The sequence below is a fragment of the Bos taurus genome, chromosome 18 (assembly GCF_002263795.3).
Source record: "Bos taurus isolate L1 Dominette 01449 registration number 42190680 breed Hereford chromosome 18, ARS-UCD2.0, whole genome shotgun sequence".
NCBI classification, from domain to species: Eukaryota; Metazoa; Chordata; class Mammalia; order Artiodactyla; family Bovidae; genus Bos; species Bos taurus.
This window is the reverse complement of record NC_037345.1, coordinates 49,573,168-49,596,373: the sequence shown is the minus strand read 5'-3', so window position 1 is coordinate 49,596,373 and position 23,206 is coordinate 49,573,168. Positions and strand designations below refer to the sequence as shown.

At 42.0% G+C, this 23,206-nt stretch overlaps 1 long non-coding RNA gene across 2 annotated transcripts; it reads left to right on the top strand.

The window, feature by feature from the left end:
* The first annotated feature begins 9 nt into the window (after positions 1–9).
* LOC112442316 (uncharacterized) lies at positions 10–21,464 on the top strand. Of its 2 annotated transcripts, XR_009491392.1 has the most exons (5): positions 10–245; positions 17,711–17,830; positions 20,297–20,416; positions 20,486–20,575; positions 20,907–21,462. It is a non-coding gene; the product is annotated as an uncharacterized lncRNA (long non-coding RNA). The 2 variants fall into 2 exon arrangements; XR_009491391.1 differs by having other exon boundaries at positions 20,297–20,575; positions 20,907–21,464.
* Positions 21,465–23,206: the final 1,742 nt, after the last annotated feature.

Sequence of the window (23,206 nt, the reverse complement as noted above, 5' to 3'; positions counted from 1 at the left end):
GGTGCCGCCTGGGAGTTGTAGTCTCCGGCAGCGCGGCTTCGAAGTCCGTCCCGGTCCCTCAGCCTCCAGAGCCTGACTGCCAGCCTCGGGCCGAAGTGGGGACTACGCGGGGACGAAGGAATCCTCCCGGGTAGATAAGCCTGGCCTCGGACCCTCCCTGGGACGCGGTGGGCCGGACCCCTGGAGGAGGAGAGGAGGAAAGGGCCGAGCGCTCCTCACAGTCCCTTCGAGGGCCGCGGCCCAAGGTGGGGTTGATGGTGACTGACGCGCTTCGCAAAGGGAAAAGTAGGAGCTGCGTGAATGGTGGTTACTGCCCAGCGCCTCTAACGCGGCCAGGACGAGGTCCCCACGGCTGGACTGCCCCTCGGGGGCCCGACCCGAGGTGCACGCCGGGAAGTGTAGTCCGTTCGGACTACACGCCGGACCGGAGCTGTGGGGAGGCAGCCCCCCAGAGAGCTCCCACAAGCTCGCGGGTCGAGCTGACCGTGAGGCCTCTGCTGGGAAGACGGGGCTGGGAGGATGTGTGGAGTGTCCCTGAGGAAATCACCGCCACATCTGCTTTCGCCACCAGCCCTGGGTTCCTCTGCCTCCACAGTCACAACTCGAGAATCCCCGCCTTTCATAATGGGAACTTCAATTTCCTGAGGCTTAATATGCATCTTATTGCTAAGTGCCTGCCCACACGGCAGTACTAAATGCTCTCAAAGCCCCATTTTACAGATGACGCCTAGGGAAGTAAAGTGTCTTGTCCAAGGTCACAAAGGTAAATGACAAAGCAAAAATCAAAGGCAGATTTTTAAATGAAAACCCACCACGGCCGCAACGACAGTAATGATTAGGGGGAAAAAACATGCCTTCCCATTTAAAGAGTGGGTAAACAGTCCTGCAGAGGTTCTGGGAATTGCTCAAGATCCGAAAGCTTGTAAGCAGCAAAATTCTGGATCTTTTCACTGAGCCTCTCCTGACTGGTGTGGGGGTCTGGCAGGAGGAGAGAAGAGGACAATGACGGGCTCTGGTGCCTGAACCCTAGAGAACTGCCCCACAGTCTCCTGGGAAATTGTTCCCGGCTCAGAGGGAAAAGGGTACCTGCTCTCCTGGCTACATGTGAGGGAAGCTCAGGAATTCTCAAGAATTGGTTGCTTGTTACAAGAGAGGCCCCAGCTTCTTGAGGACACGTCTTTCTGCTATAACCTGATACATGCTTTCCTGAAAAACCTGTAGTTCTGCAAAACAGTGCATGTTAAAAATAAAAAGGCTTTATGGGGAAAAACAGAATTAGGGACAGCTTGCTGAAAACACATGTAACTGTATAATGAGTTATACAAAACCAGTAACGAATTCCAATAAAAATGTGCTCAGCCGTCCCATTCTTTTTGACCCCCTGGACTGTAGCCCGCCAGACGCCTCTGTTCAGGGGATTCCCAGGCAAGAATATTGGGAGTGGGTTGTCATTTCCTCCTCCAGGGGATCTTCCCAACCCAGGGAGGGTGCCCATGTCTCCTGCCTTGGCAGGCAGATTCTTTTATCACTGAGCCACCTGGGAAACCCTAATAAAAATACAATCACAGTTAAATCTCCGTAGGTCATATGCACTTAGTAATACTTCCTGTGTGTCAGGGAACTAAGATCCCTGTAAGCTGCCCAGGGCTGCCAAAAAAAAGAAAATCTGATCCAAGATGTAGTCTTCATTAATCTGTTATTTTAATGTGGGAAAATGTTGTAGTTTCTTCACCTGCTTTCACAGCTTTGGCACATACTATCTCACTGGAAAAGACCCTGATGCTGGGAAAGATTGAGGGCAAGAGGAGAAGGGGGCAACAGAGGATGAGAGGGTTGAATAGCATCACCAACTCAATGGACATTAGTTTGAGTAACTCTGGGGAATAGCGAAGGACAGAGAAACCTGGTTTGCAGCAATCCATGGGATCGCAAAGAGCCAGACAGGACTTTGTGACTGAACAATATCATTGTAATAAATGTTATGGTTTTTGAAATCACTAAACCATCCATTGTGGATCTAAAGGAACACATTTTTGTAGAGTTGCAGCTTTTCCCTTTAATATCTTCTTTTATTACTAAGTCTTCCCCTTTAATTATGAGAAAATTTACCTCTGATTGCTTCAAAACATTGGCCTCCTAGAGAAAATTGCCTATTAACCAATATGACGGTGATATGCTACCATCTTATTTTGTTTACCAATTGTTTATGGGGTGATTCAAGTCGAAGAAGGTGAGCAGCAGAACAGGTGGTCTCCAAGCAGATGCCTAGACTTTGGTGAGGAGGACTTGGCTTGGTTCTAAACCCGGGGGACTCTGCGATGGGAATGGGGAGTGGGGTGGCATTTGTGTAATCCATAAAAAAATCCTTCGGATTTTGGTTGGGAATATAATGAATAATTATTAATTTGGGGAGAATCTATTACTTTGTAATACTGAGTCTTCCGTTCTTGGGTGTACATACAATTTTTTCCTGGGATATGTTATACATGGCTTTTTGGTTCACTGGCTGGACTTGACTGTTTTTACTTTTTTACTAATGGCTGAGGTTTTTTTTTTTTTTCTCTCCTAATCAGTTACTGCTGTTTTTAATGCTGAGCTTGGATCTGGCTACCTTGTTGAACTCACTCTTATTCATTCTAGAATAGCTTGACAGATAATTCTCCACACTATTCTAGCTAGATGGTTCTGGTGTCCAGGAGAGAAATAAAAGCTTAATTTTTCCAATCTTTATAACTCATTTCTCACCCCTCGCTCTTTGGTTCAGAGTTCCAATACAGTGTTGAATGACAGTCATGATAATGGACAATCCTTGTTCTTGTTCTAGACTTTTTAAAAGAATGCCCCTAAGATTTCATCAAGTATGATGTTTTCAGTACATTTAAAAAATTTATTCCTTATTGCTATGAAGGTTTTTTTTAGTAGGTATTGACTCTTATTAAATGCTTTCTATACATTTATTGATATAATCAGATGACTTTTGTGTTGTTAATGTAGTATCATCCGCCTTTCTTTCACTATTGCTGGATTTGATTTAATACCATTTTATTCAGAGTTGCTGTGCATTTGTTTTCATGAGTGGAATTGACTGACTCATGGTTTTCCTTCTTGCGCTGTCCTTGCCCAGTTATGACGTAAGGGAAGCTAGCAGTGCTCTGTGCTTTGCGGGAGGGAGCCACCTACCTTTGCTTACACTCTGGAATGGTTTGTGATACATTAGAGGTATCTGTCCCTTGGACATTTGAGTGTAGAATTTGAGTGTCAGAGCATTCGTATTGGGTGCCTTTTTAGTAGGTCTTTGACTACAATTTCAACCTCTTCTGTGGATATTGGTTTATTCAAATTTATTACTTTCTCCCAGAATACATTTTTGTAATTTATATATGCCTAGAACAGTATTTTAGCTGGGATTTCAGATTCATTGGCATAACTTTATGCTTATTATTTCTGATGAATCATATGGATCCGAAGTTATATTTCTTTTGGCTTTCCTGATGTTTATTTATTCCTTCTCTTATCTTTCTGGATCAGATTTGAAACAAAATTTACAGTTTTATTGGTCTTTAAAAAGCTTTCAGCTTTTTGTTTGCTGAAAATAAGTAGAAGATAATCCCTTTTACTAATTTTTTGGAGGGATATTTTATTTCATTAATTTCTGCCTTGTTGATTCATTTTTTCCACATTAGTATTTATTGTTATTATGTATACCCCAGGTTTTAATATGTAGTGCTTTCACTGTCATTCAGTTCCAAAAAAATGTAATTTCAATTCCTATTAACCCCCAAATTATTTAGAAATGTGGTTTTTAATATCTAGGTAATGGATTTTTCTTTGATTTTCTTTTTGTAGTTGATTTCTAATTTTATTTAATGAATGTATTTTGAATGACATAAATTCTAGGAATTTATTGAGATTTCGTTTTTGACCTAGTATGCAGCATTTTTTGGTTTTGTTTTGGAAGTGTTCTGTTTTTTTTTTTTTTTTTTTAATTTAAATGGTTTTATTTAAGTCAATTGTAGAGATCCTGGATGTTGCTTTTTGAACACAAACATGAAACTAACAAAACAAGCATTCATATTTCTAGTTTTAAACACTTTAGTTCTACATGTGGAATGCGGATATTTGAAAGAGATTTTCAACAGTCAACACAATGCATGAGATAATACACACTGAATTAGGCTAGTCTTCACCTCCATCTTCATGTTTATGATCCTAAATTGGCTGGAGGTTTGTGTGTGTGGAGGGGGTGTTTTTTTGCTTTTTCATTTCACAAATGATTGCTCAATACAGAATGAAATACACCAAAAGAAGAAAATAGTCTTTTTATACCTAGGGAAGAAGCTACTCCTCTTAAAATGATCACTTCAAGGTAACAGACATCCAAATTGATGTGGTTTTCTTTGAAACTTCGGTAAATCATTTCTTACACAGTAGGTTTGGCATTAACCCTGAATTTAGGATAGATAGTGTTATGGAGGGCTGGCTGCTATATACCAACATCAGTATCAAGTTCACTGTCAGGAATTAGAGACTGTCCCAGATACCAAGCAGGACAACACTGGCAAAAAAAAACAAAAAGTGAACTGCAGATAGGTCAAAACAAGCTACATTTACTCTTAGAAAAATATCATAAAATGTTATTGGATATGTTGTTTTAAAAGCTAGCTTATTATAAAACACAATGGAATCTTCTATTTTTAACATCTTATGCTCAAATGGTCTTTACATAGGTTGTGTTTTAATAAAACAACATACACACCCGATCAGAGAACAAACATTAGAAACTTGCCATTTGGTGAAGGTTATTCTTCTAGTTCTGCTTTATTGACTATGCCAAAGCCTTTGACTGTGTGGATCACAGTAAACTGTGGAAAATTCTGAAAGAGATGGGAATACCAGACCACCTGATCTGCCTCTTGAGAAATTTGTATGCAGGTCAGGAAGCAACAGTTAGAACTGGACATGGAACAACAGACTGGTTCCAAATAGGCAAAGGAGTTCGTCAAGGCTGTATATTGTTACCCTGTTTATTTAATTTATATGCAGAGTACATCATGAGAAACGCTGGACTGGAAGAAGCACAAGCTGGAATCAAGATTGCTGGGAGAAATATCAATAACCCCAGATATGCAGATGACACCACCCTTATGGCAGAAAGTGAAGAGGAACTCAAAAGTCTGTTGATGAAAGTGAAAGTGGAGAGTGAAAAAGTTGGCTTAAAGCTCAACATTCAGAAAACGAAGATCATGGCATCCGGTCCCACCACTTCATGGGAAATAGATGGGGAAACAGTGGAAACGGTGTCAGACTTTATTTTTCTGGGCTCCAAAATCACTACAGATGGTGACTGCAGCCATGAAATTAAAAGACGCTTACTCCTTGGAAGGAAAGTTATGACCCACCTAGATAGCATATTCAAAAGCAGAGACATTACTTTGCCAACAAAGGTTCGTCTAGTCAAGGCTATGGTTTTTCCTGTGGTCATGTATGGATGTGAGAGTTGGACTGTGAAGAAGGCTGAGCGCCGAAGAATTGATGCTTTTGAACTGTGGTGTTGGAGAAGACTCTTGAGAGTCCCCTGGACTGCAAGGAGATCCAACCAGTCCATTCTGAAGGAGATCAGCCCTGGGATTTCTTTGGAGGGAATGATGCTAAAGCTGAAACTCCAGTGCTTTGGCCACCTCATGCGAAGAGTTGACTCATTGGAAAAGACTCTGATGCTGGGAGGGATTGGGGGCAGGAGGAGAAGGGGACGACAGAGGATGAGATGGCTGGATGGCATCACTGACTCGATGGACGTGAGTCTGAGTGAACTCCGGGAGTTGGTGATGGACAGGGAGGCCTGGCGTGCTGCGATTCATGGGGTCGCAAAGAGTCGGACACGACTGAGTGACTGATCTGATCTGATCTGATCTGATTCTTCTAGTTACTATAGAGCTCACATTTCTCTATTCATCAGATCAGTAGACAGGTTGGACTGTCATCACATTAAAAATATACAAAACTGTTTGCTCTATTAGATGATTTTCAAAGAAATATGTTTTCTTTAGTTTCAACAGGTTTTTGACAACAAGAATCTTATTCAAAGAAGTTTTGCTCCTGTGTTAAGTTATTATTAGTCCAAGTGTTCTGAACACTCCCCCCTTTAAAGGCTTCCACGAACTTAGTGTTTTTCAGGCCGTAAATTTCAAGAGTGATGGTAGAAACCACACCTCAGAGGGAAAGGGAGAGCCCTTTGGAGTTATCATTCAAACAAACAAAAAGATCTCTACCAATTTGTCACTCGTCCAGTTTTATAGAAATTCCATTCACGTAAGTCTTGTGAAAATCAACCACAGTTTTACCATATCAAATGACCCAAAGAACACCGCAGGTATCCAGGGGAGATAGTTCACCAGTGCATCTTTAGCTTGATTTTAAAGTCAATGTTAGAGACTGGGTACTGCAGTTCTCAAAGAGACAAACTGCCTATCCATTGGCTAAAGATTTTTCAAGTTAATGAACATTTCATTTTCCACACTTTTGGTACCAAGAGATTTAACCAGGAAAAAGCTCAAACCTCAGGGTTCAAACTATAGCATGGAAAAATAAAGCATACAGCAAGCATCATCAAAAATAAAGTATACAGCAAGCACCATCTACCTCCTTTGCGCTCTCAAAGATGTCAATACTCTATTCCAGTCAGAGGGTGGGGTGAAGAGGCTGAAGCCTGGAAGGAAACTTCACCCAAAAGGGGAAAAAATCTGTTTGGTGGCTATTTCAAAACAAGTTCCCAAACTGCAGAAGGGACTCCGGCCTCTTTGACTTGCAGGAACTACACATAAAAAAAAGACAGAAAATACGACGAGGCAGGCTTATTTTAATCGCCCAGGGGTTTCCAGTGCAAAGCAGGACAACTTAAATGCATATTCCAAATTCTTGCTCCAAAGCCGTCTTTGTGCACATTGTTTGGGCTCGCATTGACCCCAGGTCCGGATTAGGCAGCGGCTGATTCCTGCTTTACAGCCCGGCCGGCCTAATGAGGCCGGGAGGCGACGGGGCGGAGCTCGGGCGACCGGCTGGTTTACGGCCGCCAAGGGCCCTGTAGGTGAGAGGTCAAAGGGTCAGCAGGCCGAGACCGCAAGAGAATTGACCCTAGGAAATAAGGTCCCCTCCCTCCGGCCCCAGCTTCGACCGGTCCTTGCAAGAACTTGGTGCGTACATAGGGACCCCGGGCGCCCCGACGAGGGGCCCAAGGACCCCGAGCAGGAGCCCTGACCTGGCCTCGGCCTGGGGCTGAGCCCGACTGTGTTCCGTCTTTAAATGATGTGCATTCCAGTTGTTGGGATAAGAGGTCTGACCATACAAGTTTATTAATGATCTAATTCTTAACTATTACGTCCGTCCTTTTTTCCCCCTCTGATCTGTTGGCTTCTGGAAGGTGCAAGTAAGTCTCCTATTATGAGTGAGGCTATGTTCATTTCTCCTTTTAACTGTAACAGTGTTTGCTTCATATATTTTGAAGTTACGTTGTTAGGAGCATAAGGGTTTATGATATTAGTATGACATAAGTGAATTATTTCTTTTATCAATATGAAAAAGCCTTTGTTGTCTTTCCTAATGAGTTTTGCTTTTAATGCAACTTTTTTCTTAACATTTCCTTGGTACTTCTTTTTTCATTCTTCCATTATTCTTTTTTCTTTTCTTTTTCTGAGAGTTGATTTTACCATGCTGTTTCATTTCTGATACACTGTAACAGTAGTTTGTATGAAGTTATTCTCTTACGTTATTTTTTTCTCCATATTCCCATTCCAACTTTCATTTCTTCCTCCTCCTCAAAGGCACACTTTCTGATGTGTTTGTGGTTCTTGGATATGTCTTTATTTCTTTTTTTTTAAATATAGTAGTACTTTTATGTCTGTATTTCTAAAAGATGTATAGTGCTTTGTATATGTATATGGTTTTAATTTATAAAAATTGAACCAACTATGTTTCTGTTTTTACATTTTTTGCTCAATATTGTTTTAAGAGCATTCTATATTGTTTGTGTATCTAGGTAATTGCTTCTGTTTGCTGCATAGCACTCTAATTTATTAGTTCGCCATCCTTAATTATTCACCTACCAATGAAGAAGACCTACATTGCCTTGAATTCTTAGCTACTACAAACAGCACTTCAATTAAGAGTCTTGTACTTACATCCTTTGGGATTTGAGTGACAGTTTCTCTGGATTATACACCAAGATTGGGGTTGCTGGATCATACGATATACATACTGAATTATGCTAACCAAAGTGCATGATAGTTCCAAATTCTACATGACTTCACTAATACTAGTCCCTCACTGACCTTTTAATTTTGACCAGTCTGATAGATTTAAAATGTCATGTTGTAACTGGCCATACCGCAATACAAAATAAAAAGTTTAAAAAAGTTATAATTTTCTAACTGATTATGAAGGAAGTTGAGCATCTCTTCAGACTTGTTAACCAGTTAGATTTCCTTTTATGTTAATTGCCTATTCATATCTTTAAAATTTTATTTATTTGGCTACACTGGGTATTCATTTCTGCGTGTGGGCTTTCTCTAGTTGTGGTGAGCAGGGGTTACCCTCTAGTTGCGCTGCATGGGCGTCTCACTGCAGTGACTTCTCTTGTTGCAGAGCACGGGCTGTAGGGCACTCGGGCTTCCGTAGTTGCAGCTCCCCACTCTAGTGCGCAGGCTCAGTAGTTGGGGCATGGGCTTAGATATCCTGGGGCATGTGGGATCTTCCTGGACCAGGACATGCATTATCAGACAGATTCTCCTTTTTTTTTTTAATGACATAGTTTTCATTCATTCAAAAAGAAAAAGTAGAAAGAAGGTATACCAACAACTTTACCCTTGATTCCAGGCAAGCAAGTTGACAACTCTGAGCCTCAGTTTTCTGGGCTGTAAAATGGGGAGTTATGATAGCTTAAAACCTCTCGGGGTTCTGATGTTGTGTAATTCTGATTCCATTATTCAAGGCATGAACTGTTCTATTGGCATCATGCCATCTCTGTTTTTGATTACAATTTAATTCCTCACTCAAACTCTTAATAAAAATGTCAAAACAAATATTGAAAGAAGTTCTAATATGTACTTTCAGCAGTTCTCCGCATTGCAAACCTGCAGGTTAATTGTGGATTAATCTACTCTGACAGGTGCTTGTTTTCCTGGGTGGAGAAAACCATGGATATAGCCATTTCTGATAATTTTGTGCTTGACTCAACTTTCAGATTAGTTTTGTCTTGAAATTAATAAACTCTGAAATTTCTGGATTATTCAGATTGATCAGAGACAGACAGATTTCCCTCTTCAGATTTCCAACCGGAGTAATGACCATGACTGAGACAACATTTTTCAGGGAGTGAGATAGTGGACATGCCTGTGCTTAATCCCTGCCTCTATCTTTTTCCAGATGTGCCAAGATTTTCCTTTGGGGAGTTCTGGTAGGATTATGTTGGGTTGTGTGGTTTGTCAAATAACACTCAGTTAAACAAGATATACATTTACTTTTGTATCCCGGAAAGAAGATGATTCATGGTTGACTTGTCTCCATAGTGTTAGGGACTCAGGCTCCACCATGAGTTTCCTCCATCCCCAAATCACTATGTAGTCAAAGATGACTTATTTGTCTCCAGCCATCCTGACCACATTCTGGACATAGGAAAGGAAGAAAGGACAGATAATCATGACATATCCGTTTGAGGACATTTCCTGGAAGTGATCTAATCACTTCCACTTGTATTCAATGGATCTGAACATTGTTGCCTGGCTTTTTAGCTTCAAGAGATTCTTTGAAATGTAATCTTGATTCCGGATGGCTATATTCCTGGCTAATACATGAGTGTTTTGTTACCCAGAAGGAACTTTTGTCAGGCAGATTCTTAACCACTGGAGTACCAGGGAAATAGGCCTATTCATATCTTTTGCCCATTTTTATATTGGGGTTCCTGACTGAGCGATTGAGTATGCATGCATGCATTCTTAAATATTTGCAGGATTTTGTTGTATATTCTGGATTTTAATCACATTTTTTTTTGAAGCTAGAAATATGTTCTCCTGGTTTGTCACTTATTAAACTTTTTCAATCATGTCTTTGTTTGCAGGAAAACTTTAATCTTAATACAGTCAAATCCATCTCATTATATGGTTTCTGTTTTCTTGGTTTAAACATCTGTATTCACTCCAAAGTCATAAAAATATTCTGCATTTTTCTACTAGCTGTTCTGGGTTGACTTACATCTCTTAAAAACAGATATGCTGAAATCCTTACCCCGAGTAGTCCAGAATGTGCTTTTATTTGGAAACAGAGTGGATGCAGATGTAATGAATTAAATGAAGATGAGGTCATACTGGAGTAGGGCGGGGCCCTAGCCCAATAGGACTGATGTCCTTATAAGAAGACAGCCACTTGGAGACAGACACCCAGAGGGAAAAGTGCCATGTGATGAGAAAGGCTGAGACTGGAGTTCCGCAGTGCAGCTGCAAGCCCAGGAACCGCAAGGATTGCCAGCAAATCACCCAAAGCTAAGACAAAGCAAGGAAGGATTCCCCTACAGATTCCAGAGGGAGCTTGGCCCCTTAACACCTCGGTTTTCGACTTCTAGCCTGGAGAACTGGGAGACAGTACATTTCTGTTGTGTTAAGCCACCCAGTCTGTGGTCCCTTGTTCCTGCAGCCTTGTGAAAGGCATATGCTAGCCTTATAGACTTATTATCTTTCATGTTTAGGTCTCTAATCCATTTGTTGGACCTTTGTATTGTGGTGAAAAGTAGGGAACCAACTTTTCTTTTCTCCTTATAAAGAATCAGTTTTCACGATGTTATCCTTTAACAGCCCATCTCTTCCCTTCTGATTAGGATGCTTATTCTGGAATATCTCAAGGTCTTTCATATACACATGTCTCTTTCCTGTTCCTTTGATCAGTTTGTCTGACCATGTGCCATTCCACCTTTGTTTTCTTTCTTTACTCTGGCTTTTTGGTATCTTTTTGATAAACTATTTTTATTTATTTGTTTGGCTGTGGCAGGTCTTTGTTGCAGCATGTGATTGGGGACATGAAGTCTTAGCTACTGGATCACCTGGATCACCAGGAAGTCCATTTGGCATATCTTACTTGATACAGATCCTCTTATCTGTTTGTGAGTCTTGATTCTTCCACATACATTTTTTAATCCATTTATTTTGTTTCTTAAAAAAATCTTTTTGGAATTTGGGCTTGTGTTGAATTTATAGCTCGATTTAGATAGAAGAAACATCTTAATAATATTAAATTGTTGCATTCACGAACATGGTACATCTCCCCTTGTTAGATTTCTTCTGTTTCCTTTAATAACATTATTATTATTTTCTTTTTTGGCCATGCCACGTGACTTCTGGGATCTTAATTCCCAGACCAGGGATTGAATCCAAGTACTCGGCAGTGAAAGCTCGGAGTTCTAACCATTAGACTGCCAGGGAATTCCCTAAATTTTGTTTCTTCATAAACATCTTGTGGATTGACAGATGAATTCCTAGATTACCTTTAAATTTTGTTACTGTTCTGAATGGGATCTTATTTTTGTTAGAGTTTCTAGTTGTTTACTATCATATCAGTTCAGTTTAGTTCAGTCGCTCAGTTGTGTCCGACTCTTTGAGACCAGGCCTCCCTGTCCATCACCAACTCCCAGAGTTTACCCAAACTCATGTCCATTGAGTCGGTGATGTCATCCAACCATCTTATCCTCTGTTGTCCCCTTCTCCGCCTGCCCTTAATCTTTCCCAGCATCAGGGTCTTTTCAAATGAGTCAGCTCTTCGCATGAGGTGGCCAAAGTACTGGAGTTTCAGCTTCAGCATCAGTTCTTTTAACTAAAGTTTCTTTAATGGCTGTTGGTCTCTTCAGAGTTTCCTGTTTCCTATTTCAGTATTGGCGTTTTCTATTCTTGTGGAAATTTGTCTGTTTTGTCAAGATTTTCAAGTGCACTGGTCTATGTAGTTCAAAAATTTATTTTATCATTTGAAAATATCTCTATCTATAGTTCCCCCTTTTAAGTTATGCATTTTGTTTTTATTTGCATCTTTCTTTTTTCTATCAGTCTTGCCTGAAGCATTTCTATCTTATTAGAATTTCAAATTGCCAAGTTTTGAGCTTTTTTTTATTCTTGGTCTTCTCTGTGTTTTCACTCTATCAATTTCAGCCTTTAAATCATTTTCTTTTTCCTTTTTGGATTTTCCTCTGTTGTTTCATATTTAAGTTCTAAGCTGAGGCTTCCTCCATTTGTTTTCAGTCTTTTGATAAAAATGTTCAAAGCAACGAATTACCCTTGAAACTTTGCTTTCGTAGCGCTTTTATTGCCATTCAGTTATAGGATTTATTTCATTTATTTTTGGCCGCACTGAGTCTTTGTTGCTGTGTATGGGCTTTCTCTAGTTGCACAGAACAGAGGCTACTCTCTAGTTGCGGTGCACGGGCTTCTGACTGCAGCAGCTTGTCCTTTTGCAGAGCGCTAGCTCTGAGACATGCTGGCTTCAGCAGCTGCGGTGCTCGTGTGCTGGAGCTCAGGCTCAGTAGTTGTGGTGCATAGGCTTAATTGCGTCATGCCATGTGAAATCTTCCTGGCCCAGGGATCAAGCCCATGTTCCCTGCATTGACAGGCAGATTCTTAACTACTGGACCACTAGGAAATTCCTGTGTTTTATTTTCTAAGCCGAGAGTTATTTGTATTATATTATTTAAGTTTTGGGGATCCTGTGTTTTTGGTGTTTAGAGCCATTTACACTAGGATGAATGACTATGGTATAATAAAGAGAGTCTAGAACACGCTGCCTCAGAAGACATTTATTTCACAAAATGTCCCAGAGTAGGTGGGTGGCCCCGCCCCAAGAGGTCATCAGGTCCCAGCTATCTTACTGCTTCGCTCGAGGCATCATCCTGGCTCATATGGGTAAAGCCATCTTAGGGTCACTAAATCTGTTCCCCTGTATCAGAAGACAGAAGGCAGAAGTATGGAATAATTAGCTTCATTTTAAAGACAAGACCCAGAAGTTACCTACCTTACATCTGCTCTTATTCCACTGGCCAAAATTTGGTCATATAGCTACAGGAGACAATACTAACTAGGGTTTGGTCAGAAAAACAGAAACTGTACCAGTTATTTTAACAGAGAGAATTTAATATAAGGAATTGGCTGAGTTGGTGAAATAGATGTTGAGATGACAAAATGGGGACGTTGTATTAATCAGAGATAACAGATGCAGGCATTCAGCCCCCGGGACTGAGGCAACAAAGGGAATAGGTTTCTAGTTGTGACTGTTGTTGTTGCTTAGTCCCTAAGTTGCGTCCAGCTCTTTTTCAACCCCGTGGACTAGAGCCAGCCAGACTCCTCTGTCCATAGGATTCTCCAAGCAAGAATACTGGAGTGGGTTGCCATTCCCTTCTCCAGGGGATTTTCCCAACCCAAGGATCAAACCCGAATCTCCTACTTTGGCAGGCAGATTCTTTACCACTGAGCCACCAGGAAAGCCCTGTTTACTATGATGTGAACATCATAGAGTTATTATAATAAGGTTATTAGAATCTAGAAGGTTGAAGGAATACTCCTGTAGAGCCAGAACCCAGTCCTCTGATGAGGGGACAGCTGGTTTCGGTGTTTCAGAGACAGAAATGAGACTGAGAATGTGGAAAAGACAGGAGTCAGCTGCTGCCATCAGGGAGAAGAACTACTGCTGGAGTAATGCTGACAGGAACAGCAAGCGAAACAGGAAGAAACATGTACTTTCTCCTTCCAGCCTTTTGTCTTTCTTGTGCTCCCTCTCAGCAGAATCAAAGAGGGAGCTGGCAGCCTCAGAGCCAGAAAGTGGAGTGTGAAAGGGTGGGTTTGGGCTAAGAAACAATTAGTCACGAAGGCAGTTCACCCACCCTTTTGACTACTCAGCATCCATACATATGTGGGTTTTTTTTGGCCATGCCATGCAGCAAATGGATCTTAGTTCCCTGACCAGGGATCAACCCATGCCCCCCACTATGGAAGCATGGAGTCTTGGCCACTGGACCACCAGGGAAGTCCCATATGTATCTTTCTACACATATTCAGACTTCCATTTAACAACTATAAACATCATGTTTCAACTGATTTGCACAAAGATTCTCTCATCTATTCTCCAAAAAGGGGAGATACAGAATTCCTCCTGTCATATTATCCATTTCTGTTTTGCCTTTCCCATTATTCTCCTTCCGGCATTCATTTGGATTGAGTCTGCTCCCACCATTTCCGTTTTCCTCTCTATGCTATACTGAAAGTTTTACAGTTACTTTCTGTTCTTTTCGTGCTTACTCTAAAAATATCATCATGTGCTTTCCACAAAATCTTCTCCATTTATAAGTTGTTCAAGATTTTAGTTCTTTTTTAAACATTAAAATTTGACATTGTTACTGTACTTTTGGTAGAGTTTTGATATTTTTGGTATGTTTCCCTCATGCCTTTGTTTACTTTTTCTTTTCTTATTCTTTCTTGTGTTTCAGAACTTCATTCTAGGATTAGTTTTCTTCCTCCCAAAGTATATCTCTTAGAAATTCTTTTGAAAAGGGTATCTTGGGAATTAATTCCTACTTTTTAGTTTGTCTAAACAATCATTTTCTTTTTGTTCTTGAAAGGTATTTTGCTGGGCATACAGTGCTAGTGTGACAGTTATTTTATTTTAGCCCTTTGAGGATCTCATTCCACTATCTTCTGGATTATTGCTATTGAAAAATAAAAAGTAATGCTTGGGCTATTCTAATGATATTCTCTCTAGTGGGCTAAGGTTTACTAATTACCTAGTGTGGATATTTAAAAAAAATATTCTGCTTGGGATTCATTGGGTTTCCTGAATTTGAGGAAGAATCTTTCTTATCAATTCTGAAAATTTTCCAGACATTATCAAATGTGCTTCTCTCCCTTCTATTATCTTTTTATTTATTCTGGCTCTGCTGGGTCTCCATTGCTGCCCGGGCTTTTCTCTAGTTGCAGCAGGCAGGGGTTACTCTCTTGTAATGCACGGGATTCTCACTGCAGTGGCTTCTCTTGTTGAAAGGCACAGGCTCTAGGGTGTACGGTCTTCAGTGGCTGTGGCTCCCAGGTTCTAGAGCACAGGCTCGGTGGTTGTGGCACAGCATGTGGGATCTTCTCCTACCAGGGATTGAACTCATGTCTCCCTCATTGGCAGGCAGACTCTTTACTACCAGGAAACCACCAGAGAAGCCCCTATCTTTTTTTAAAAAAACCCACAAATTAGATGTATGTTGGACCTTCCTACTCTGTTCCATATTTCTTAACCCATTGTTCCTAATATCCATCATTTTTTCTCCCTATGCTGCACCCTGTGTACTTTCTTAAAATATATATGTGTTATAGTTTCTTCTCCTTTCAATGGTGATATAATCTATTTCATTTTTCCACTGGGTTTTTAAATGTTCACATATGTAATTTATAGTTTCCCTTGTTCAAATCTTCCTTGCCAGTCTTGAGAGTCTGTTTTTCCCTTCAGTATTTTCAAAATACCATCTTTGATTTCTTAAAACATTTATTTATCTTGTATTCAATACCTTATAATTTAATATTCATACCAGCTCTGAGTCTGACTCTTGAGGTTTGTCACTTCTGCTTGTTAGGTTTGTGGAACTCATGTTCCTTGGGATTTTATCTGTGGAAATTCCTTAAAGCCTGGGTTTAAAATGCATTTCCCTGGGTAGAGTTAGTGTTTACTTCTGCCATGTACCTGTGGGAATAGCTAGCTTGGGTTGTTATTCAACCCCTCAGTCATGTCGACTCTTTGAGACCGCATGGACTACAGCATGCCAGGCTTCCCTGTCCTTCACCATCTCTTGGAGTTTGCTCAAACCCATGTCCATTGAGTCGGTGATGCCACCCAACCATCTCATCCTCTATCATCCCCTTCTCCTCCCACCTTCAATCTCTCCCAGCATCAGGGCCTTTTCCAGGGATCTGGCTCTTCCCATCACATGGCTAAAGTATTGGAGCTTCAGCTTCAGCATCAGTTCTTCCAATTAATATTCAGGGTTGATATAGCCAACTTGGGACCACTCTAAAATTTTGTCTGGACATCTTTCAGGCTACATAGATAGTACAAATTTAGACTTTAAACACACAGGAATATGGATTTACTGTTGCAAATTCTCAGGGGAAATTTTTCTCTTGCTTTACTCATCATGAAGGCAGAGACAAACATATATTCCCATCGTGTTTTTTAGAGGAAGGGCTTTTAAAAAAGTACCAACCAAGGGTTTGCTCTCAGGTTCTAGAATTTTATATCTAGAACTGTGATCTTTCCTTTCACTCTGATTAAGTCCCAGGATTTTTCTTCTCTGAAAATGGCCCTTTATCATCCTGGCTTTATGCTGATAACCCCAGAAAAAGCATCGAGTCTAGAGCTATCTTTACTTTTCTAGATTCATGCTTTCTTGTTTCTGGAGCTCTAAGGATGTACTTAACGCACACTCTCTCTCCTTCAAGACTGGCCAAACCAAGAGGGAATGTCTGGGGCCCTAGGCCTCCCCCACTGGCATTGAATTAGAGTGCTAGTTTACATACAATTAATTGTACCTATTCATTTTTAAATTAATTATACCCTGTCCCTAGCATTCACAGACAGCAAATTCAATTACTCATTAATCTAATCATTACTGCTTTTATTCAGAGAACACTGAAGTTCTGTTTTTTAAAATTAGTTTATTTTTGGTTGCCCTAGGTCTTCATTGCTGCGCATGGGCTTTCTCTAATTGTGGCAAGAGGGGGTTACTCTTCGTTGTGGTGAGGGGGCTCCTCATGCTTGGGGTTCAGCAGTTGCAGCATGTGGGCTCAGTAGCTGTGGCTCTCAGGCTCTAGAGCTCGAATTCAGTCGTTATGGTGCACGGGCTCCACAGTTGCCTTGTGGGATGTGGAATCTTCCTGGACCAGGGATTGAACCCATATTCCCTGCATAGGCAAGTGATTCTTAACCACTGGGCCAACTGGGAAGTCCCTGAAGGACTGTTAATATCCTAAAACCAAGGAATGTCTCTTATGGGCTGAACTGTCTCCCTTCCATCCCTACCCCCAAATTCATGTGTTGAAGCCCTAATCCTCAATACCTTGAAATGACTTTCTTTGGAGATAGGACCTTTAAAGAGGTGATTAGGTGAAAATGAGGCCATTAGATGGGTCCTAATTCAATCATGATTGGAGTCCTTACATGAAGAGGAAATTTGGACACACAAAGAAACATCAGGGGTGTGTGTCCGCAGGGGAAAGAAGGCAGTCATCTACAAGGCAAGGAGAGAGGCTCAGAAGAAGCCACACCCACCCTCACCCTGCTCTTGGGTATTTGCCTCTGGAACCATGAGAAATGAATTTCTATTGTTTAAGCCACCCAGCCTGTGGTACGTTGTTATGACTGTCCCAGAAGGCTAGTCCTAGCGTCTCTGATGCTATGATTTCAGGCACCATCTTGGCCTCGAGGGAAGAAACTATGATTTGACACAGGGGCCTTGTCAAGGCTATTCCAAAAAACAAACAACAACAACAACAAACAAAAAAAAAGGAAAGAAAAAGCAAAAGCTAACCAAATAAATAAACAAAACCCCAAAACACCAAGCTGTTCCCATCACGCCCATTACGCGGCCGGTTTGGCAGAGAGACTTCTGCCCAGGCCTGGGATGTGTCTCACTCATGCATCATGTTTCTTTTTCCAGGGCCCTTCTGCTCAGGAATGAAGCTGAGGACGGGCAGCATCTCGGGGATGCTTCAGACTCTGCAGATGCCTTGGCTTAGAGGACCTGTGGGATGTGCGGAGAAGGAGAACTGGGGGAGAGGTGAGAACAGCAGGAGCTAGGGAGGGGGACGAGGGACGGGAACACTCTCTCAGGCTTGAAACCAGATTCTCTGAATAAGTGTGGGTGAGGAAAGCATTTTCTGAGGTCTAGAAACACAGAGGGAAATGCAGGAAGGGAGTGATGTCCGATGAGTTCAGGACTAAGTGAATCAGAAGTGGCGCAAGCGTCCCAGCCCTCCTCTGCCTCTCTTGATTATCTTGGGAAGCTGATTCACTCATATATAATTGCATCTAGTCACCTTTACTATTTCCCTTCCCCTGACTTCATGTATGACAAACTCATTCTCTCATTGGAAAAATATTTCCTGAGCATGGTCAATGTGTTGGGCACGTGGCAGTCTCTGCCTTCATCCAGTTCCAGATCTGGGAGAGCAAGTGCTCACAGAGTGAGTGTTTCACCAAATGGCTTAAAAACTTAAACCTAAGATGTGACACCATAGAACTCCTAGAAGAAAGTATATGCAAAACATTCTCTGACATATTATTATTGCTGTTCAGTTGCTCAGTCGTGTCTGACTCTGCAACCCCATGGACTGCAGCACGCCAGGCTTCCCTGTCCTTCACCATCTTCCAGAGCTTGCTCAAGCTCATGTCCATTGAGTCGGTGATGCCATCCAATCATCTCATTCTCTGTCATCCCCTTCTCATCTTGCCTTCAATCTTTATCAGCATCAAGGTCTTTTCCAGTGAGTTGGCTCTTCGCATCAGGTGGCCATAATATTTGCCTTCCAATGAATATTCAGGATCAGTTTCCTCTAGGGTTGACTGGTTTGATCTTGCAGTCCAAGGGACTCTCTAGAGTCTGCTCTAACATCACAGTTCAAAAGCATCAATTCTTCATCACTTAGCCTTCTTTATGGTCCAAATAAAAACAAACAAATGAGACCTAATCAAACTTACAAACTTTTGCACAGCAAAGGTAATTGTAAATAAACAAGCAAGCAAAACCGGAAAAGACAACCTATGGAATGGGAAAATAGGGCTTGCAGTAATATGTGGTTTACATGGAATTGCAAAGAGTCAGACATGACTTAGTGACTGAACAAAATGAACAGCAAGGATTTTAGACTCTCCCTGAAGGACATGGGAATCTACAGAAGGATTAGGCTGGGGAGCAACAACTAGGTCATGCATGAACTGTGGAGTAAGATTTGAAAGGTTGCTGTTGTATTCAGCAACAGCTTATGGAAAAACTTGAATGAACTTTTAGGGCAACTCAGTAGTACAGGTGAGAGATGATGGTGATTTGGAAGAGGGTAGATTCAGTGGGGAATGAGAGAAGTGATAGATTTTGAACCTCTGGAACATTCTAAAGGGTCTGATATGGAATGAGGGAGTGGGAGGAGCTAAGTGTGATTCTCAGATTTCTAGGGAGACTAAGGAATCAGAAGAGAAGAGAGAAGAGGATCTAGCTGTTACTCTAGGAGGTCTGTCAAGGGGAAGAAGGAACTTTTTTTAAGAGCATGGAGAAGGAGGGGCTTCCCTGATATCCCATGGTTAAGAATCCATCTGGCAATGCAGGGCACATGGGCCTGATCCCTGGTCTGGGAAGCTCCCACGTGCCACAGGGCGACTAAACCTGTGCTCCATGACTACTGAGCCTGCACGCTGTAGAGCACATGTACTACAGCAAGAGAAGCCACTGCAGTGAGAAGCCTGCCCACCTCAACTAAAGAGTAGCCCCTGTTCACCACAACTAGAGAAAGCTCGAGGAGCAACACACACCCAGCATAGCCAAAAACAAACAAATAAATGAAATTATTAAAAAAGAGTAGCCCCTGCTTGCCACAACCAAAGAAAACCCATGCACAATGACAAAGACCCAGCACAGCCAAAAATAAAATAAATAGATTAAAAAAAACTTGGATGAACCTAGACAGCATATTAAAAAGCAGAGACATTACTTTGCCAATAAAGGTCCATATAGTCAAAGCTATGGTTTTTCCAGTAGTCATGTATGGATGTGAGAGTTGGAAAGACTGATGCTGAAGCTTAAATACTTTGGGTACCTGATGCGAAGAGCTGACTCATTGAAAAAGACCCTGATGCTGGGAAAGATTGAAGACAGGAGGAAAAGGGGATGACAGAGGACAAGATGGTTGGATGGCATCACTGACTCAGTGGACATGAATTTGAGCAAGCTCTGGGACATGGTGAAGGACAGGGAAGCCTGGCGAGCTGCAGTCCATGGGGTCACAAAGAGTCGGACATGACTTAGCTAATGAAGAACAACAACAAGATTTAAAAAAAGAGTGTGGGGAAAGATTAATAATATCTGGAAACAGCATTAAGTTGCTAAGGGATAGCAGAGTCTAAAGATACTTAATATCAAGCTTGGCCACATGACCTGCTTTAGCCAATGAAATGTGAACACATCAATGTATATCTCTTTTGAGCTGAAACTCCAAGAGCCAGCTCACAGCTGTTCACATCTCTTTTCCCTCAGCTAGGAGATTGGTGGTGTTTTAGACACTGCTCCATCAGTCTGGGTGAAGGAAGGAGCATGTGGAGAAGAACTTGGGCCACCCAGGTTGGACATGGCACATGAAGGAGTCTCTACCTTTATGTGAGTCACTGGGATTTGGGTTCATTTGTTTCCGTAGCATATCCTGATTACTCCCCTCTCCTCCTCCAGACCTTGAGGTGTTTCGCGAGCGGGTGGATGAAGCGCCTTCAGTAAAGATTGTGGGGAGTATCTCTGGAGAAGGATCTGGTGTTAGTTAAGGTAGAGTCTGAGGGAACATGGAGTGAAAGGCTAACAGGGGTTGCAGTGGCAGAATTTGGGAAGGATGGAGGGAGGCAGGAGCGGGTAGAGCAGAGGACAGCACAGAGAATGATGGAGATGAGAGAACCTGAGAGAACAAGAGGAGCTTGTGTTGGGGGAATTACCAAGGGAAACAAAAGATAGGGAACATGATGAATTTGGTTATGACACTCTTTGGAGGGCAGTGGGCTTTCAAGTTCAGAACCACATATTGCTTCAAAAAGTCTCCTCCCCATCCCGTCCACTCCCTCTCACCTCTCTCTCTTAATGTTCATCATCCCTTTCATCATAGTGGGCTGACTTCTCAGTTGCTGCTGTCCTTCTGATAGAATGTGACTCCCGTGCTGCAAGAGCCTGGCCTGAGTTGTTCATCACTCTACCCTGAATGCTGAACACAGGGACCCAGCTACCTGTGAGATGAATGAAGGAAACTTACAGATCCATCCTGTTCGTCATAGTCTCTCACATCAGTAAAGGATGGTTCTCAGCAATATGTAAGCCTAAGTTTAGCTCTTGGCTTATGTTTTTCTGTCTTAGTCATTGTGGGCAAATTACCCAACCTCTCAGACTTTGTTTTCTTAGGTTTAAAATGAGATGCTAGGGACTTTCTTGGTGGTCCAGTGGCCACCATCCCAGTGCAGGGGTTCCGGATTAGATCCCACGTGCTGCAACTAAAAAGGATCCCACATACTGCAACGAAAACTGGAGATCCCAAATGCCATAACTAAGACCTGGCACAGCAAAATAAATAAATATCAATATTTTATAAAAATGTTTTATTTAAAAACGAGATACTGATAGTTATCTGAGTCATAGTGTTGTTTTCAGAATTAAATGAGATGATTTATCTCATTTAAAGGACTCAGCATGTTGAACAACTATCCAATTTTGGGGTACTTGTCCTAATTATAGAAAGACATCTATGCTGATGGCCACTGCAGACAAATATGCCAGTCCTTGGGCTTCCCAGGTGGCTCAGCAGTAAAGAACCCTCCTGCAATGTAGGAAATGCAGGACACTTAGGTTTGATTCCTGGGTTGAGAAGATCCCCTGGAGAGGGAAATGGCAACCCACTCCAGTATTCCTGCCTGGAAAATTCCAGGGACAGAGGAGCCTGGTGGGCTACAGTCCATGGAAACACACACACACACACATACCCACACCAGTCCTCTTTACCAGAACCCCACACAGTTTCCCCAATCTCCTTGCTTAGCAACTTTAGTACAGAGGAAAAGGGGCCTGTTTGAATAGACCCTCTGGGGCTATTGAAGACCCAGCCAGAACTTGCCCTACTACACTGTAGAAGGAAGTGGCTCTCTCAGCTAGTGAGGAATGTGACTCAAAGAAATACCCAGAAAAAAAGAAAGGAAAGAAGGAAGAAGGAAAGAAATATCCAGCAGGCATGGGAGTTTCCTACAGCTCCTGTAACAAATTAGCACTGTCTCACTTCTCACAGGGTTTGCTGAACCCAGGGTAGACCAGGCATGAGAGAGGAAGCTGGAAGAAAACTCGAGGAGCCGTAGAAACTGCAGACATGTTTATTCTTTCCGGGCAACAGCCATAACATAACCTTCTCTCCTAGCTGATGCAGCAGCCGTAACAGCAGCCATAACTTAAAGGCACATACCTGCAAGGGCGTTCCAGGTGGGGCTTATATAGCCCCACAGACCGAAAGTAGCCCTTGGTCAAGTGAGTGCCTCGTGATACACATGTGCAGTGCTTTAAATAATCTCATCTGTGACATGATCATTATTTACAAAATGTGGGGCAAGAGCAAGAGGCCGAGGGGCAAGAGCCTTTCTACGCCATCTTGGCTAATTTTCTCTTTCCCTGCAATCGCAAACTTAGTGGCCTCTAACAACACAAATTTACTGTTTTACAGTTCTGGAGGTTGGAAGCCTAAAATCACTCTCACTGGGATAATATCAAAGTGTCACACAAAGTGTCACACATGCATCCCTTTTGTGTGTGTATGTGTGTGTGTGTGTGATTCTTTTTTTAATTTTTGGAGCATAGTTTCTTTATAATGTTGTGGTAGTTTCTACTCTACAGCAAACCCATGTCTTTTGCATCTCCCGCATTGACAGGTGGATTCTTTAGCTCTGAGCCCCCTGGAAAGCCCCACTTTATACTTCAGCGTGTCTCAATTCAGACTAGCCATGTTTTAAGTGCTTCATACTGAGAATATTTTATTGGACAGTACAGGTCTAGATCCTAAGCTCTGCAACAGCCCCAGGGCCTAGAACAATCCCTGGTCAATGGGCATTCAGATTTGGTGGACATAGGAATTTATGGACTGCTCTGTTCAGGTTTAGACTCTTTTTCAAAAGCCTTGGACCACTGACCCAAAGAAGAAAGCCTAACTGGGGTATGTGTGTGTGCTGTCATTTGCATCTAATTTGCATACTCCCTCCCAGGTGCGCTTGCTCTCCAGTCAGCTTCTCTTTAGTGATTCCCACTGGGTCTGCTCTTACCCGGGCAACTTTTTTTCTTTTGGCCAGCTGTGCTACGCAACTTTCGGGATCTCTGTTTCCCCAACCAGGGAGATTGAACCTGGGCCATGGCAGTGAAAGCCTGGGATCCTAACCACTA